This window comes from Leptinotarsa decemlineata, unplaced genomic scaffold (genome assembly GCF_025532065.1).
Source record: "Leptinotarsa decemlineata unplaced genomic scaffold, Ldec_3_MD MMD2_tig00004677_RagTag_RagTag, whole genome shotgun sequence".
NCBI classification, from domain to species: Eukaryota; Metazoa; Arthropoda; class Insecta; order Coleoptera; family Chrysomelidae; genus Leptinotarsa; species Leptinotarsa decemlineata.
The window spans coordinates 696,569-717,013 of record NW_027412610.1 but is presented as its reverse complement, the minus strand read 5'-3'; the positions used below and the strand labels follow the sequence as shown (position 1 = coordinate 717,013).

Genomic DNA, 20,445 nt, shown 5'->3' with positions numbered 1-20,445 from the left:
CAGATGGATTATCAACATAGGTGGTCGATAAATGTCTGGGGAGGCATCATTGGAGAATATGTAATTGGTCCATACTTTTTTGAGGGACATATGAATGGTGCAATGTATCTCAATTTCTTACGAAATGATTTACCAGGTTTGTTAGATGATATTCCTCTTGACCTCCGCAATAGAATGTGGTTACAACATGATGGTGCACCTGCTCACTATTCGGCAGAAGTGATAGATCATCTAAATGAAGTATTTTTCAATAAATGTATAGGACGGAATGGGCCTGTACGGTGGCCCGCTAGATCACCAGATTTGACGAAACTAGATTTTTTCTTATGAGGATACATAAAAAATATGGTTTACGTTGAGCCACCAACTTCTCACGAAAATATGCGACTTAGAATAACGAATGCTTTTCGCAGCATTACACCAGCTGTCTTGCGCAGGGTAGAACAGTCTTCCAAACATAGACTTCAGCTCTGCATTCAAGAGAATGGAAGACATGTTGAACATATTTTATGAAAGTTTCATTATCAACCTTAATTAAACTCTCCCTTTTGTAGTTTTGTAATTTGCCAGTTGACAAATTTGAATATCTAGAACTCAAGCTCTGAATGAATATAATAACATGAAAAAAATAGTTATTTATAATGTTTCTTTCTTTTAACTTGTTTGGTTTGATATTGCACGATTTATGAGTGAAATTCTGCATCCAATGAAAAAATAATTTTCCATTTAGCAAAAAGTGATAGGTACATACATTTATTTCGTTAAAAAATATTTGTTTGGACACCTTCTAATGTACAAAATTGAAACAAGATATCTTTCGTATATTTTTATCAGTCGTCAAATGGATTTCGCTTTGAAAAAATGACCATTTTTCGAAAGAAATGCTCATTTAAGAAAAACTATTGAACTTAGCCATAGGGAATACTTAATGAAATTTGTAGAGGTTTCATTGGCGCTTCTTATGGATCAATAATATACAGGGTGTTCCATTTAATATAAGGAAGATTTTGCAAATTTTCATTTACAATATTTGGCAAGCGGTTTTTCATACCCTGTATATCACAGGTCGATTTCAGATATATCGTTTGAGAGAGTTACCAATGTAGAATATTCGACCAAAAAAAAATTTCAACTGGACTTGGCACCACTTTATAATTTCAAATATTCTGAGTGACGAATATTGGAAAAAAAACCTGCCATGCTAGATATCTCGAAAACCGTCAATATTTTCGAAGTGCAGATATACATAAAGTTTATTTTATTTTCTATGAAGAAACCGAAAAAGCGATAAAAAATATAGGTTGCCACTTAAAAAGACACAGTTGGGATCCGCCCAGAAAAAATCGAACACCCTGTGTGACCGCCAATATTTTTATTTTGTCGAGCTCGAGCAATAAGGTAATATTATAGAAAATTAGATTCCTATCTGCTTCCTATATAGAGATATGGAACACCGCGCCACTGTTGCAGGCCCCTGTATATATATATATATATATATATATATATATATATATATATATATATATATATATATATATACACATATATATATATATATATATATATATATATATATATATATACATATTGATTTCAATTTGAGAGCCACTGGTATACAGCTGTTTCAGCCTATTGGGCATCGTCAGTACCGGGCAGGCGGTCCTCGATTGAAGACAAAATGAGAAAAAACCAAGAAAGTACTTGATAAAAATAGCTGCGAAAATTCAAGCGAAACATACGTGAAACCACCTATTGATGTGACACCCAAGTCAACTTGCCAAGTTTTTATGTCAGTGTTAGTGGTTTGACCAATCAACCGACAACTGCGGTAGCAGTACGGTACCGACGATGCCCAATAGGCTGAAACAGCTGTATACCGGTGGCTTTTAGATTGAAATCAAAATGGGAATGATCAAAGAGTACTTATCTATTTATTTTTTGATTTTCATGGAATTATTTTCCAGCAGCTTGACTGCATTACCCTTTCTAGATTTCATATCATTTCTAGAAACATGTGGATTCGTTTTCCGATGGCATTTCCGGTTAGCTTCCCAAATTTCTGCTACCGCAGTTGTCGGTTGATTGGTCAAACCACCAACACTGACATAAAAACTTGGCAAGTTGACTTGTGTGTCACACCAAAAGGGGTTCCACTTATGTTTCGCTTGCGTTTACGCAGCTATTTTTATCAAGTACTTTCTTGGTTTTTTCTCATTTTGTCTTCAATCGAGAACCGCCTGCCCGGTACTGACGATGCCCAATAGGCTGAAACAGCTGTATACCGGTGGCTTATATATATATATATATATATATATATATATATATATATATATATATATATATATATATATATATATATATATATATATATATATATATATATATATATATATATATATATATATTGGATGATTTCAGTCGAATGTTTTCCATGTAGTGGTTTGTTTGAGATAATATTCGAATATATTTCCCAAATGGATTTATAAAAATTGAATGCAAGTTCGATCGTGAAGAGGAAGTCAAGTATAAAAGTAGCAGATTTGCCTGTGGAGATGCCGCAGAGGATATTCACTGCCAAAATCGTGAAAGGAAAATTTGGTGAGGCGGTCTTGTTGGATTTGGAAGATAAAGTGTCATTTCTGCCCACCGAGTGACGGAGACGTATTGCCGTCACTTAGAAGAATTTTCATCAGGAAAATATGCTATTGTATTCAAAGGGTTGATGGTCATTGGGAAACCGAATCGTGTCGTTTCATTTGAGATTGTACGAAATTAAGGTTAGTATTGTTCGACTCAAAAATTCACATTGACAGATATGATCCACATGAAGTGGTGTTTCCATACAATATTTTTTCTTCATTTAGTACGTGCAGAATATGTGTTTTGAATTCGTTATTTTGAATGACACTTGATTTTTTATTTTCATTATAAGTGTAGCAATCACTTCATGGAAGAAATTACCCTCTCTGTTGACAAAAGTATTTATTTAGTGTATGTTTTTATTGAAAACCGAATTTATTTCAGAATAATACACCAACGTGTGCAGTATCAGTCAGAGTTATCTCAACAACAACAAAATTCCAAACCGTCGAAGCAACCTTTCCAGAACGAGTTTCAAATCTCAGCAGTTTCCATTTTTTCAGTCTATAGTTGCACATTATGAGGCTAGCATTCAGGGATTTGTTGGACAGATTGAACATATCCAATATATACACAACCGTAGGGAATTTGGATACCACACACATCTTTTTTTGAAAATGAAAACTTTTCTTATACAGGGAAACTTGTCAAAAATATGCAATAACGAAAAATTATACATCACAGTTTATAGTGATGAATAAACATCATATTGAAAGATACAAGGTTGGCAAAAACAGGACATTTTAGAAATGAAGAAATAAGTGTTTGTCTGTCTTTTTTAATTCTGATTCGTTGAGTCGTTTCAACAAAAAGTGGCATTTTATATCTTGAATGTTATTCAGGACATTATTATAGATGATTGACATTTGACATTAAATTTCAATTATGATATTTGGAAATTTATTTCGTATTGTAATTTTTTAGAAATTCTCATTCAAAATAGCATCCTTTGATATAGACACCGGACGAGTTGATTATGTGTAGATAACCGGAGTTTCATTTGTATGACAAATCAATGTAATTAGGTATGGTGACGAGTCTATTATAAGAGGGAGTGAGATGAGTTCTTGGACATATAAACATAACAAAGGAACGATATAGACAAATATGAAAAATCGTTATAAAATAATTCAAATCCATTCAAATGAATACATGAATTGAACGATGTCTTAACCTCAACTTCGATATTCTGAAACAAAAACACTCAGTATTCACAATTCCATCTTTCGTTATTCCAAGTTCATAGTCATCAAAATTGATACGATAATAATATATATAAAAATATAAAACTATCTTCTAATACCGTTGCATGAATGCACACAAAGCATTTTGTCGTAGTACGGTGACCGGGGGCAAAGTTACAACTTCGGCATAATATGAATGTTTATAAATATTGGGGAAGGTCAAGATCATCAAGAGGTATTAGGAAATTCATTTGGTGTTCATTGATCACTCGTCAAAAACGGTTCCAAAGGTTTCGGAATACAATGCAAATAATTTTCTTTTTGGTTATTTGTTCGATATTAAATATTATTATCTCAAAATATATCAAAATCATAACACGTTTGCGATTGATTTATCAATTACATTTGGAAAGTGAGTTTCAGTTTGAAGAAATAATAGTCCACACATGTTAGAAAATTTGCCATAGTGTGGTGAAAATCGTATTGAAAATTCTACGAAATATAAGCGTATATATACATAGTGAATAAATATTTGAAATACGTCGTTTGGAACCCCCCACATTTTCGTTAATAATGATTTGTTCTCAACGTGCAGTACATCAAATGAAATGAAAATGGATGCAAAATTCATTGACAGAGAAAAAACAAAGATGGCGCAACATATCAGAAGGGCAATGAGTCGTATTTTTGTTAATAATATTCGGATCTTCATGTGTAGCACGTCAAATAGAATGGAAACGTCGGATCGTTATGTATAGCACGTCAAATGAAAGGGAAACGAATGCAGAACTCATTGACAAAGAAAAAACAAAAATGACGCAATATGTCAGAAATTCACTGACCCGCATCTTCGTTAATGATAGTCACATCGTCACGTGCAGCATATCAAATGAAAAGAGATATGTTGAATTTATCAACAAAGAAAAAACAGAGAGGCAACCAAAAGGGCACTGAACCGTATCTTTGTTAATAATAGTCGGATCGTCGCATGACACAACGGATGAACACCCGGAAAAACAACACATCATCACATCATATATATAAATATATATATATATATATATATATATATATATATATATATATATATATATATATATATATATATATATATATATATATATAGACGGAGAGAGAGAGAGAGAGAGGTTGACGGTTAGCACGACTGGCTAAGTTAAGAAACAGCACGGGGATTGGAACGGGTGTGCAGTCGGAGACAAAAAAAATGAGAACTCTTTTTTCTGTTCAAGCTTTCGAGACTTTATTGACTCTTCTTCAGGAACTCTTGATGATAAGATGAAAATTTAACAATTGTCAAAATTTGTTCTACATTACGTACGAAAGTTGAGGTTATGTATATGAAGCAAGCATGAGAAGAATTGTTTTCTTAAAACACTTTCAAAATGTGATGATTTATGAACACTCATGATACTGGATAACTGGTTAAAACTGAGAACATTATAATAAAATATGGATGGCACTAATAACATTAGATTGTTGTAAAATAATTTTTTTTAAATTTTTATACATCTTGTGAAAGGGACATGTCCAAGTCAACTGTCAATTGTCTTGTCAAAAAATATTTTTTTAAATATTGAAAAAGGAGAAAAGAAAAGATCCATGTCTGTGGTATGGATGCAAAAGTGACTAAGTTTATCATCAGACAGGAATAAAGTGCAATTGAAATTTGTGATGAATTTTCAAAAATAAATTGAATAGAATTTTGTTTTAATTAACATCTTGGAAGAGTGAACAGTTGTCCTGTCATTTACAGCACATATTGAAATTGATAGATGAATGGTTGAATGTAATTTTATTTTTTGATTAAGTTAAAAGAGTTTGAAAGAGGTTTATTGAATGATAGTTCCAATCATTATGATGTGCAGATTGACTTTTATCATACTGGATTGGTAGCAGGATGGTTGGTGCATCTGTTTTGATTGTCTAAGGGAAGTAGGTAAGTATAGATTATACTAAGTCCTCCTGTGTCTCTTCTAGAATTCACACTGAGAGGATTTTTGAAAATGTTTGTCATTTCTAGGAACATTCTTTTGTGTACGTTGTTGGATTGGTCTAATATTGTGACATTGTCATATGCAATTTTGTGGTCATGGTTGATGGAATGTTGGGCTAATGTGTAACTATTTTTGTTGTTTTTTATGTCACTTTTGTGGGCTGTGATTCTATCTTTGAGGAGTCTGCCAGTTTGGCCTATGTATATTTGGTTATTCTGCACAAGGAATTCCATAAACTATGCCTGAGTTGTGTAGAGTTGGAGTTTTATCTTTTAATTTGGAAAAAATGTTTTTTACTATCACTGTGTTTTTTAATGAAATTGTAATGTTTTGGAAAAGTCTGAATTTTTTTTAATTTTATAAGATAATCCTTCGATGTGAGGAATGGAAAAATATTTGGAAGTCACAGCATTGTGTATGGGAAGGGGAGCATCAACCCCACTGGGTTCAGTAAGAGTGGTGGAACGACAATATATATATATATATATATATATATATATATATATATATATATATATATATATATATATATATATATATATATATATATATATATATATATATATATATATATATATATATATATATATATATATATATATATATATATATATATATATATATATATATATATATATATATATATATATATATATATATATATATATATATTGGATGATTTCAGTCGAATGTTTTCCATGTAGTGGTTTGTTTGAGATAATATTCGAATATATTTCCCAAATGGATTTACAAAAATTGAATGCAAGTTCGATCGTGAAGAGGAAGTCAAGTATAAAAGTAGCAGATTTGCCTGTGGAGATGCCGCAGAGGATATTCACTGCCAAAATCGTGAAAGGAAAATTTGGTGAGGCGGTCTTGTTGGATTTGGAAGATGAAGTGTCATTTCTGCCCACCGAGTGACGGAGACGTATTGCCGTCACTTAGAAGAATTTTCATCAGGAAAATATGCTATTGTATTCAAAGGGTTGATGGTCATTGGGAAACCGAATCGTGTCGTTTCATTTGAGATTATACGAAATTAAGGTTAGTATTGTTCGACTCAAAAATTCACATTGACAGATAAGATCCACATGAAGTGGTGTTTCCATACAATATTTTTTCTTCATTTAGTACGTGCAGAATATGTGTTTTGAATTCGTTATTTTGAATGACACTTGATTTTTTATTTTCATTATAAGTGTAGCAATCACTTCATGGAAGAAATTACCCTCTCTGTTGACAAAAGTATTTATTTAGTGTATGTTTTTATTGAAAACCGAATTTATTTCAGAATAATACACCAACGTGTGCAGTATCAGTCAGAGTTATCTCAACAACAACAAAATTCCAAACCGTCGAAGCAACCTTTCCAGAACGAGTTTCAAATCTCAGCAGTTTCCATTTTTTCAGTCTATAGTTGCACATTATGAGGCTAGCATTCAGGGATTTGTTGGACAGATTGAACATATCCAATATATACACAACCGTAGGGAATTTGGATACCACACACATCTTTTTTTGAAAATGAAAACTTTTCTTATACAGGGAAACTTGTCAAAAATATGCAATAACGAAAAATTATATATCACAGTTTATAGTGATGAATAAACATCATATTGAAAGATACAAGGTTGGCAAAAACAGGACATTTTAGAAATGAAGAAATAAGTGTTTGTCTGTCTTTTTTAATTCTGATTCGTTGAGTCGTTTCAACAAAAAGTGGCATTTTATATCTTGAATGTTATTCAGGACATTATTATAGATGATTGACATTTGACATTAAATTTCAATTATGATATTTGGAAATTTATTTCGTATTGTAATTTTTTAGAAATTCTCATTCAAAATAGCATCCTTTGATATAGACACCGGACGAGTTGATTATGTGTAGATAACCTGAGTTTCATTTGTATGACAAATCAATGTAATTAGGTATGGTGACGAGTCTATTATAAGAGGGAGTGAGATGAGTTCTTGGACATATAAACATAACAAAGGAACGATATAGACAAATATGAAAAATCGTTATAAAATAATTCAAATCCATTCAAATGAATACATGAATTGAACGATGTCTTAACCTCAACTTCGATATTCTGAAACAAAAACACTCAGTATTCACAATTCCATCTTTCGTTATTCCAAGTTCATAGTCATCAAAATTGATACGATAATAATATATATAAAAATATAAAACTATCTTCTAATACCGTTGCATGAATGCACACAAAGCATTTTGTCGTAGTACGGTGACCGGGGGCAAAGTTACAACTTCGGCATAATATGAATGTTTATAAATATTGGGGAAGGTCAAGATCATCAAGAGGTATATATATATATGGCAAGTCAACTTGCCAAGTTTTTATGTCAGTGTTGGTGGTTTGACCAATCAACTATTTTTATCAAGTACTTTCTTGGCTTTTTCTCATTTTGTCTTCAATCGAGGACCGCCTGCCCGGTACTGACGATGCCCAATAGGCTGAAACAGCTGTATACCGGTGGCTCTTAAATTGAAATCAATATGGGAATGATCAAAGAGTACTTATCTATTTATTTTTTGATTTTCATGGAATTATTTCCCAGCAGCTTGACTGCATTAACCTTTCTAGATTTCATATCATTTCTAGAAACATGTGGATTCGTTTTCCGATGGCATTTCAGGTTAGCTTCTCAAATTTCTGCTACCGCAGTTGTCGGTTGATTGGTCAAACCACCAACACTGACATAAAAACTTGGCAAGTTGACTTGGGTGTCACACCAATAGGTGGTTCCACTTATGTTTCGCTTGCGTTTACGCAGCTATTTTTATCAAGTACTTTCTTGGCTTTTTCTCATTTTGTCTTCAATCGAGGACCGCCTGCCCGGTACTGACGATACCCAACAGGCTGAAACAGCTGTATACCGGTGGCTCTTAAATTGAAATCAATATGGGAATGATCAAAGAGTACTTATCTATTTATTTTTTGATTTTCATGGAATTATTTTCCAGCAGCTTGACTGCATTAACCTTTCTAGCCGTGATCGCAAACCTGTTCATGATGCACTTCGAGAAAGAAGCACTTAACAACGCCCGCCTCAAACCAACCCTGTGGAAAAGATATATAGACGACATATTCATCATCTGGCCCCACGGAAAACAAGAACTAGACCGGTTTGTGACCTACCTGAACAACATCCATCCCCGCATCCAGTTCACTACCGAAAGAGAGGAGAACAGGCAGCTACCTTTCCTAGACCTACTCATAACACGAAAACCAACTGGCAACTTGGGTTATACAGTTTACCGAAAACCCACACACACCAACCGCTACCTACAAGCAGCATCACACCACCACCCTACCCAGCTACAATCCGTAGCCAACACGTTAATATCCCGCAGTTTCCGCCTAACAGAACCAACAAACAGGGCAACAGAATTGGGGGAGACAACAAAGGCTCTGCGACAAAATGGCTACGGACCAAAGATCATTCAAAAGGCCATCGACAGACAAAGAAGAACCAAAAAAACATCCCCTAGATCGAGAGAAGATTCTCCACACGACAGACAATCTGTGACACTACCTTATATCAAAGGTGTGACCGACAAAATCGGGAAAATACTAAGATGTAAAAACATTCGGACAACCTACAAACCGCACAAAACGATATCCAGTTGGCTGCCCAGACCGAGAGAGAGAATTTCCCTAGAAAACCAAGGAGTATATAGCATCACATGCGAGGACTGTGGACAACAATATATCGGTCAGACCAACAGACGTATATCTGCCAGAACCCAGGAGCACAAGAACTCGATAAGAACAAAACAAACCTCCTCTGCCCTCTTTCAACACCATCTACAAACAGGTCACAAGATTAATTTTGAGTCCACAAAACAGATAGCACAGGTGCAAAACCCAAGAATTCCACAAATCAGGGAAGCTATCGAAATTGAAAAGCAAGGCATCATCAACAAAAGGGATGAATCACTAAACATCCCAAGGATTTGGAAAACAATAATTAAAAACAACCACCAAAGACAACCACAAATTGATAATGAACCATCGCAGGTAGGAGAACCGCCAGAAGCCATTAACAACCATCAGGTAGAAAAACAGGTAGGAGAACTACCAAAAGCCATCAACAATCGTCAGGTAGGAAAACAGGTAACAAATCCATACAACTTACGCAAGCGAAACCATATAAAAAACCCCACAAGAAGAACCTAACATCAGTTACACCTCTCGAAGCGAAGCAGTAACTCGTCTTGATAATGCCATCTGTGATGATGGCGAAACGTCGACTATCGAATAGTACACAACGGATGAACACCCGGAAGAACAACACATCATGTATATATATATATATATATATATATATATATATATATATATATATATATATATATATATATATATATATATTATTTATATATAAAGAAATATTTGGAAATTAAATGATTCAACAACTCTCACCAACTTTCACTTAAATCACATTTGAATAAATTCTTCTGAGGAAAAAGTCAATTTTAAAATCACTTACTTTCAAATATAATCGGTGCTCTTGTCACTGGTATCACTTTCAACAGATGCAACTAACCCATTTCGCCATGCAGGACGTATTTATAGTAAAATACGTGATGACATATTTCAAAATCAAACAAAGAGCCTTTGTTTCGCCGCTTTGAGACCTTCGTATCTCCGGATGCTGATTGATATTGATGGTAATCAATGTCACCTTGGGTATGAATATAAAAATTAGTGATAACATATTCTGAAATGAAACAAAGAAAATCAATGAGTCATTGTTTAGTCGTTTTGAGGCGTATTGTCACAACTTTTAATTTCAAGTATGTTCAATGCTTTCCATTGAACGTGCAATTCTTCCTATGCTATTTCACATTAGACGCTGTATATTATACTTTTCATAATCTACAAATGAAATCATTTGAAATGAGTACCCACATCGGTCTGTTGCTGTTAGTATAATGAAAATAGGTTATACGGCCTTTTTCACTTCGACAAATGATCAATTATGTTTCATGACATGTGAACGAATCCATTGATGTCGAAATCATCGAAATCGGACGACCGGAAGTGGAAACTCGAAGTGGTCGTTTTTTGATGGATTTGAAAACTTCTCACCCTAAGGAATCTAAATATATCATATGTTTCAGTATACAATGATTTTTTCATTTTCTTTGTCAATAAATTCTGCGTTTTGAATCAAGCTTCTGTAATTGGAATAAACTTATAGTTGTTCATAATCCAACATTTCTCAATTCCAAGTTTGTTCAATGATTTTTGTTGAATTTGCAATTTTTTCTATGCTATTTCTCATTAGGCATTGGATATTATATTCGTTACGTCATCTTTATTTTCCTCTGTCGGTACACTCTGTATTCGTTTCCCTTCCATCTGATGTGCTGCACGTTGAGATTCAACCACCATTAACCAATATTTGGCTCAGTTCTCTCCTGATATGTCGTGTCATCTTTGATTTTTCTTTGTCGATGAATTCTGCATTTCTTATCCTTTCATTTGACATGCTGTACGCGACGATCCTATCATTATTAGCGAATATACAACTTAGTGCCCTTCTGACAGTTGCGCTATTATTTTTTGTAATAACTCATTGATTTTCACAAATCATCACACACGCCACCACCTCCCATGCTGACTACGTCACTTTCTAATTTTAATGTTTCATCACTATTACTATTATTATTCGACCCTCATTCTGCAGTTCAATTTCATCTAGCACAATCATTCGAGCGATATTTGATTTCTCCATTCTGATTGGCTGACCGACACTACTCTGTAACAGAAGTTAGGTTGGGTGTTCCACAAGGTTCCGTTCAAGAGTCTGAAAATTCGCAAAATGAATCTTCATATGACAGAGCATGGACTTTAGCCATTTCCTGATGATGCTTACTTGGTTAGCGAAACGCGTTAAATAATAAATGACTGTCATATTGAAATACGAAAAAATAACGACGAAACGATAACGAATAAACGCACGCAAAACGGTCGAAAATGCACGCTAACGATCGCACGCAAAATGGTGGCACGCAAAACGGTCGAAACGTTTGTAAAACGGTCGCTTTCCCCATTTTTGAATGTTAAATCCACAATACGTAACTCCTCGACACCTTTGGTGCCACTTCCTTCTTCTCCTGATGATGCTAACTTGGTTAACAAAGATACGAGACTTAGTGTTCTCCTGACATATTGGAACTCTAGACTTCTGTTAAACCGACATGTTTTTTTCTTAAATGATGTATTTTGAAACGCCCTGTATACACATTAATATCATATTTTAAACCGACATGTTTCTTTCTTTAAATGACGCACCCTGTACACTTCAACGCCATCTTTGTTTTGAATGATGTATTTTGAGATACCTTGTACACATTGAAGGATCGCACATTGAAAACTTACAGCCTCGTGGAACTGTTATGTTTTTTTTTTCAAATGATGTGTTTTGACGCACCCTGTACACTTCTACGTCATGTTTGTTTTCATTGATGTATTTTGAGATACCTTGTAACAATGGGGGATCGCACTTTGAAACGATACAGCCTCAATAATCTGTAAAATCTTTTCTTAAATCTGATTCATTATTATTAATATATCACTTTCGCACTTCCAATTTTCATTGAGTCGTTCACAATTAATTTCAAAACCGGCAACGCTAAATTGCCCCATAAACAACGATTTAATGTACAACCGGCAACGCCGAACCTGTCATGCTGGCATTGGCAACGTACAACCTCGATACCATCTCCATCTCTCTTTGCTCCGATTACGTCACACGCGTCTCTCGCTCTTACACACATATACACATCTTCATATGGAATATTAATTATTTTTCAAATCTAAGTATATTTTCCTATCTTCAACATGATAATGACGATAACAACTCCCTTAAAATTCTACGGAAATCGAAAAAATGCGGTCAAGTATATAAAATGAGTCAATTTCGGTCATCGTATTTGTGTGAACGTGGATTCAGTGCTGTGGCAACGTTGCTAACTAAAAAGAGAAAACGGTTGCAGTTTACCGAACGCGGTGACTTACGGCTATTTTTGAGTGAATTCGAGCCTGATATTAACAAACTTGTTAAAAATCATCAAATTAATCCTTTACATTAGATTAGTTTTAAAATTCGATTTGAAATGTTGTTTTTATAACATGAATAAAAGTTTAGTGTCATTTCTTTTCGAGTTTGAAAGCCGTGGATTTATGAAAGTTCTTCCTGACGTTTCACTGGCACGAGTGGATAGCTTCATCAGAGGTTTAACCATCATGGCTTGCTGTCCGATGACTACCTTTTCGGCTTCGTAAAGCGTATTTATATCTCGTCAGGTAATCAGTTGTATTTGTACCTGCATTTGTACCTATACTCGTTCCTGCACTTGAACTTGGAACACCAACAATCTTGCTGCCTGTTGTCCTGTTCGTTATTCATGAATTCCTTAAAATGAGGTTCCATATTTGATTAAGGTGCACCGCTTCTTCTTTTCGGTTGAAATTCTCCGTGTGTTTGTGGATCTCTATTGCCTCCCGTACCAGTCGGCTATGGTATCCCTGGTTGGAGGCAATTAGTTCTATGTGTTCAAACAAATTTCTGTGGTCTCCTTCACTAAGTGCGTGTTCTGCCACATCTGACTTGTCCGTTTGGCCTAGTCTGCAGTTCCTTTTATGCTCTTTTAGTCTTATTACCATGGATCGTTTGGTGGTTCCGATATATAATTTCCCACAAGTACACGGTATGCGATAGGCTTTGCCTCAGGTCGGCTAAAGACAAAAGAGACCCATTTTCAGCACAAGTGCATACCATGCACTTGTGGAAAGGTATATATCGAAACCACCAAACGATCCATGGAAACAAGACTAAAAGAGCATAAAAGAGCAGACTAGGCCAAACGGACAAGTCAGCTGTTGGAGAACACGCACTTAGTGAAGGAGACCACAGAATTTTGTTTGAAAACACAGAACTAATTGCCCCCAACCAGGGATACCATAGCCGACTGGAACGGGAGGCAATAGAGATCTGCAAACACATGGAGAATTTCAACCGAAAAGAAGAAGCGGTGCACCTCAAATAAATATGGAACCCCATTTTAGGGAATTCAAGAATAACGAACAGGACAACAGGCAGCAAGATCGTTGATGTTCCAAGTTCAAGTGCAGGAACGAGTACAGGTACAAATGCAGGTACAAATACAGATACAAATACAACTGAATACCTGACGAGGCATAAATGCGCTTTACGAAGCCGAAAAGGTAGTCTTCGGACAGCAAGCCATGATGGTTAAACCTCTGAAGACGCTAGCCACTCGCGCCAGCAAAACGTCAGGAAGAAATTCCAAAAATCCACGGCTTTCAAACTCGAAAAGAAATGACACTGAAAACCTCAGCCGTGAAAGTCTAAACCATTTTGTCATGAATAAAAGTTTTTTTAATATTACGAAATGGTGTTTTACATTACCCTCATCAGAGTCTTATTTTCACATGACACACATAATTTAATTATTAAAATAATGACTGCGATTGTGTTTCTTAAGATGTAGTAGAGTGAAAAAAAATTGGGGGCGATAGAAAATAATTAATTCTCGAAGTGGGCGGTAGACAAAATAAGTTGAGAACCTTTGCTCTAGAAGGAGCGCGGTCAAAATGTAGTACTTGCAGACCTATGCAGAAGTTGAGGAACTTGAAAGTAGAAAAGAGAAATGAAACTTTTTATGTTTTTTACCACTTTTATTTGAAACTAACGTTACTGCAGTTTCGTCCTATATGGACATTTTCAAACTTATTCAATAGTTTATTGTTACAGTAGTTATATTACTTATACAATAGAAACTTTCTGTGTTTTTTACCACTTTTATTTGTAACTAACGTTACTGCAGTTTCGTCCTATACGGACATTTTCAAACTTATACAATAGTTTATTGTTACAGTAGTTATATTACTTATACAATAGTTTATTGTATAAGTTTGAAAATGTCCGTATAGGACGAAACTGCAGTAACGTTAGTTACAAATGAAAGTGGTTAAAACATAGAAAGTTTCATTTCTCTTTTCTTCATTATGATTTCCTACATCCATCAATTTATTGAGCTTGAAAGTTTCAGAGCAGATGATTTTAACATGGAATATTACGACACAAGCTTGGAAGTCTCAGAGCAAATGATTTTAACATAGAATATTACGGCACAACGTAAAGCAAATGAAACAGCTTTCAATTCTATACTTCAATACCGTTTGCTATTGGTAATCAATTATCCGATGACTGCGACCGAAACTGGACCAAATAGTACTTACAACTCGATCCAGTATAAAATATTGTTAAAACTATAATTAAATGCCAATCACAACACAACAAAGTTTTTGTTTCGGGGTTGAAATTAGATGATTTTAATGTATTTCCACGTGTTTAAAACCGAAAGTGACCATAAAAATTATATATTAGCTCTTGTTTTCAAGATATAGTATCATTATATTATATATATGTATATTGAGTTTTCAACAAATGAAATATTTCATCACCAACAGTTGGTACACATGTTTGTTTACATAACACCCCTCTCATCAGCTGTTCTTAAGTAGTAAACATAACCTATGTGAGTTTGTCAATTGTACGCACGTGGTTGCTAATGAAATTATCGTGTGAAGTTGATTTTTAAATTAATTTAAGTGCTGATCTGAAATGCCTCGAAAGTGTGTGAATTCTGTCGATAGCTTTTGCTATATATGTGGTGAAATAACATTGAGGGCTCAGAAACGTAAAATGACACCTATTGTTAAGACAGCCTATGAACATTATTTTGGTGTGAAAGTTGGGGACCAAGATAAATCATGGGCTCCTCATATATGTTGTAATTCTTGTTCCGTCATATTGCGAGAGTGGTTGAAAAATAAAAACCGGGCAATGGCTTTTGCAGTTCCTATGGTTTGGCGTGAGCCTACCAATCATACAGACGACTGTTATTTCTGCTTAACTCCTCCCATTAAGCAAGGTTTATCTATGAAGAAAAGAGGAACGGTTAAATACCCTAATCTCCCATCTGCTCTTCGGCCTGTACCACACTCAGACAATTTGCCAGTCCCTTCTCCACACCAAAACTATGAAATTTTAGAGGAAGGTGATGAAGACTGTTTAGAAGGAGCAACCCATCCTTCTACATCCTATGACCCTGATTTTGAGGTAAGCGATAGGTCTAGTGATCCGCACAGAATTAGTCAAGCAGAGTTGAGTGACCTTATAAGAGATCTTCGCTTGTCTAAGGAAAAGGCTGAGCTGTTAGGGTCAAGACTACAACAGTGGAATCTTCTAAAACATGATGTGAAAATATCTCAGTACTGACAGCGTCAAAAAGATTTGCTTCTTTTTTTTGAGAAAAAAGAAAACCTCGTAGTTTGTTCTGATGTTAATGGTTTGATGGACTGCTTGAATTTGGATCACACTCCATCTGAATGGAGACTGTTTATAGACTCTTCAAAACTAAGCTTGAAAGCTGTACTTCTGCATAATGGAAATCAGCTACCCTCTATTCCTATAGGTCATGCAGTTCACATGAAGGAAACGTATATAAATATGAAAACACTTCTCCAATCAATCAAATATGAACAACACAAGTGGCATATCTGTGGTGATCTGAAAGTCATTGCTATACTCCTAGGAATGCAATTAGGGTTCACCAAGTACTGTTGTTTTTTGTGTCTGTGGGACAGTCGGGATAGAAAATCTCACTATAAAAAAATGAACTGGCCTACACGAGACCTAAACCCTAATGAGAAAAATGTAGTTTACGAGCCTCTTGTAGATCCTAAGGATGTTCTCCTTCCCCCATTACATATTAAGTTGGGACTAATGAAAAACTTTGTGAAGGCCATGACCAGGAAGGACAAGCTTTTAAGTACTTGAGAGCAAAGTTTCCCAGGTTGAGTGATGCTAAAGTCAAGGAAGGCATCTTTATTGGGCCTCAAATCCGTGAAATCGTAAATGATCCTGCTTTTGACATGATTTTAACAGGAAATGAAAAAAGAGCCTGGGAAGCCTTTAAGGGGGTTGTACATGGGTTTTTAGGTAACAAAAGAGATGATAACTTCACAGCATTGGTTAAAGAGCTTCTTCAAGCTTACCACCAACTTGGATGCAACATGTCCTTAAAAATTCATTTTCTTCACTCTCATCTTAATTTCTTCCCACAAAACTGTGGAGCTGTGAGTGACGAACATGGAGAAAGATTCCATCAAGAAATTGCCTTAATGGAACAGAGATATCAGGGCCGTTGGAATGAAGCAATGCTTGCAGACTACTGCTGGTCTGTGTGTAGGGATGCTCCAGAAGTGTTTTATAAAAGACAAGAAACGACAGCGATCTTACAATGAATCGGATGGACTTAATTGAAATTTGGTGGTACAAACTTCTTTTATTTGTCAAAACACTAAGAATAATGTTTTTTTTTATTAATTTTGTACTTAAAATATTCTAAAAGAAACATAACAATATTGTTTTATGTACTTTCACTTTTCACGTATAGTATAACTACTCTTTAAGATTAAGTACTGTGTATCTCAAAAACCAGAGCTAATAAAAATTTTTCATTGTTATTTTCGTTTTTATCACCCCAAAATTAGTAGAAATTGACTGATTTAGTGTAGGAAACATTCAAAAAATATTTTTTTGTTGTGTTGTGTAATGTGACTACGCTTTCAAATTCAGAAAAGAATACAAGTTTTTAAATTTCATACTATTACAATAGATCAAACCATCCTCAGAGTTTTCTTATCTGATAGAAAATTACAAGTTGATCTCGCGCTTCCTTTTTCAGAATTCTCAACATATTAAGTAGAAAAAATGAAAGAAATGTTACTTTCTGTTGTCTACTACTCCTTCCGTAGGAGTAGGGGTAGGACTCTCCTTTCATAAGATATTTAAATAATTATGTACACCCAATTGTATTACTTTGTTTCTCTCTACCAAAAAGTGACAAGAACACCTTTTTATATACAAATGAATGTTTTTATTACCTTTACTCCCTTTTATATATCACTAACTTCACATTGTTAACATTTAGTCGCATGAAATAATGAATATGGCATTACCTTTGACCAAAGATATGGCGTTTTCCTTTCCAGTAGTTTCCAATATCTATAAAAGTGTACATTCTCACTTCAACTTTCAATACAACATATCTGCGAAACAAAGGATAAAATATAACCTTTGTCTTATATTGTATTCTAAACTTACCGATACACTGGAGGAAATTTCTATCAAAACCGACAATGTTGTCAAACAATTTCTTTGGTGGTGCGACAATAACCGTCTAATTCTTAATTCGGAAAAAACAAAAATTATGCAATTTTCCACAAATCCTAGGTCACTGTCCAATAATATATCAATCAAAATAGATAATTTTATGGTCACTACCATCCCGACCAATACCTTTCTCGGCACAATTATTGATGAAAAATTTATGTGGTCTGATCAAATCAACAGCGTATGTCAGAGATTGAACAAATCGTTTTTTGCCCTATATTCACTGAAATCAACCTTGAACAGATCATCCCTGCTAAACGTTTATTACGCCTTAGCCTACTCAGCTATTAGCTATAATATCACCACATGGGGACAAGCTACAGAACGGAACCGGGTATTCATGATCCAGAAACGCATTATTCGATTAATATATAGCCTGGAATACCGTGAATCGTGTAGACCAACTTTTAAATCTCAAAAAATTCTTACCGTAACAGGTATATATTTATTCAAATTATTGATAGACACACATAGGAATATCATCAACCTACAAAAAAATTCAGATCTTCATCAATACTCTACGAGAAAACAGGAGAATATACATCTCAGAAGCTTCAAGCACCTCTCGTATAAAAAATCACCAGAGTGGGCAAGAAGTTACTTTTATAACCTGCTGCCGAAGGAAATAAAAAATACCACCGTTAACAGATTCAAAAAGCTTGTAAAAACTCTACTGGCTGACAATCCGCTTTATAATATTCAAGAATTCGTAGATCTTCTAAATGTTAATAAATAGTAATTTTGCATTCAAATCTGGGTGAGAATACTTGTTTATTGTACTGTTTCTTTAACATTTTTATATCATTAATTCTACCTTTTTTTTATATTTTTTTCAATATAATGTTAGATTTTAATGATTGTATCCGGATGTATCCGATGATTGTAACTAACGAACCTACACTTATGTGGCTAATGAGGTAATAAAGTTATCTATCTATCTATCTAATGTGGTTTGTAATCTACTCAATAGACTTCACGATAATATACCTGATGTGGTTAAATGCGCCCATGTGTTACTAATAATATCAAAGCCTGAAATGCCCCAGCTAATATTGATTACTGAAGAGTTCGTTTGTTGTGTATCTAGCTAGAAGTATTATTTAGAGTTACTCACTCTCTCAGTTTCTTTTTGGGGAACGTTTCCTTTTCACAACACATACTCAAACAGCATTCATCAATTACATTAAAATATAAAAAAGCGAGTGTGCTTCAGACGACACGACTGAACTTCTTTAGCTTCATCTAATTGTGGGGTTACAGTCAGATTGGGAGGGTTGTTGCAAAGAAGACTCTTTGTTATGTGTCAAGCTTTCGGTAAATTTATTACCTTCGTGAGAAAAACTAAAACAGATTACAATATACTTATTATATATGAAGATATAAATATGGAACACTTACTAACTGGAGAATGATAAAGAAACTGGAACAACACGAACAGAAATAATAAGCATAACATTTTTTTTTGAATATGTCAAATTTCGACAGAGTGTCATTTGAGTCAAATTTATACATTCCTACTATAATACGAGAAGTAATAGAAAAATTATGAAGTATTCAGAATTTCCCCATATGACATCGCAGGTTTAAACCCTCTAACACCTCCAGAAATGAAGATATATTTGTGCTGCTATTGGACTATTGCAAGCGATCACATGAACTTACATTGGAGAACTTTGCAGCATAAAACAATTGCATGTGTTCAATATGGAGACGGTGTTAGAATTACATGCACAGCATTCAAGTTTTAAAAAAATACTGTTGCATGGAGATACTCGAGCGCGTCAGATATTGATAGCATCAATGTCCTACGTATTTTTAATAATGTTGGTATGTTAATCTGATCGTTTGCATGATGTGGGTGGTTGTACGTAAGTGTTAAAAGTGAAAAGAAAAAAAATTTAATCGAACGCGTCAGATTTTCTAAGGGGGTGTTAAGTGCAACAAAAAAAGCTCTCATTCAATAATCTGACGATTTCGATCTGACACAAACTCGCGGCCATTATTATCATGTGCAAAAAAAATCGCCATTTTGAAATACTCAAGTGCGTCAGATTAGGATATATATGGTTCATCTTTGTGTTTCAGACGTGCTGTCTCATAATCTGACGATTATCTAGAGATATTCGCTTAGTCTGACAAAAACAATATTTAAAAAAAATCTTTGAACTCAATTAATTAAAAAGCTCAGGAAATAGCATGCAAATAAATAAGTTTATGTTTTTTTAAGTAGAATACTTGTAATTATAAGAAAATAATTTTTAAAAAATGCTCGGAAAAATTCAATTTTTTATAATCAATTGATT

General features: G+C 34.4%; 1 protein-coding gene and 1 long non-coding RNA gene across 2 annotated transcripts in view; both read right to left on the bottom strand.

Moving 5' to 3' along the window:
* Positions 1-20,364, bottom strand: part of LOC141484150 (uncharacterized) — a 74,101-nt gene extending 53,737 nt beyond the window's left edge. Inside the window, exons 1-2 of the long non-coding RNA XR_012466504.1 lie at positions 19,541-20,364; positions 19,257-19,483 (exon numbers count right to left, since the gene is read on the bottom strand). This is a non-coding gene — a long non-coding RNA (uncharacterized lncRNA). The remainder of the gene's footprint in view (positions 1-19,256; positions 19,484-19,540) is intronic.
* The window catches only part of LOC141484149 (disks large 1 tumor suppressor protein-like), a 278,878-nt gene that overhangs the window by 210,608 nt on the left and 47,825 nt on the right, over positions 1-20,445 (bottom strand). The gene's annotated exons all lie outside the window — the stretch shown is intronic.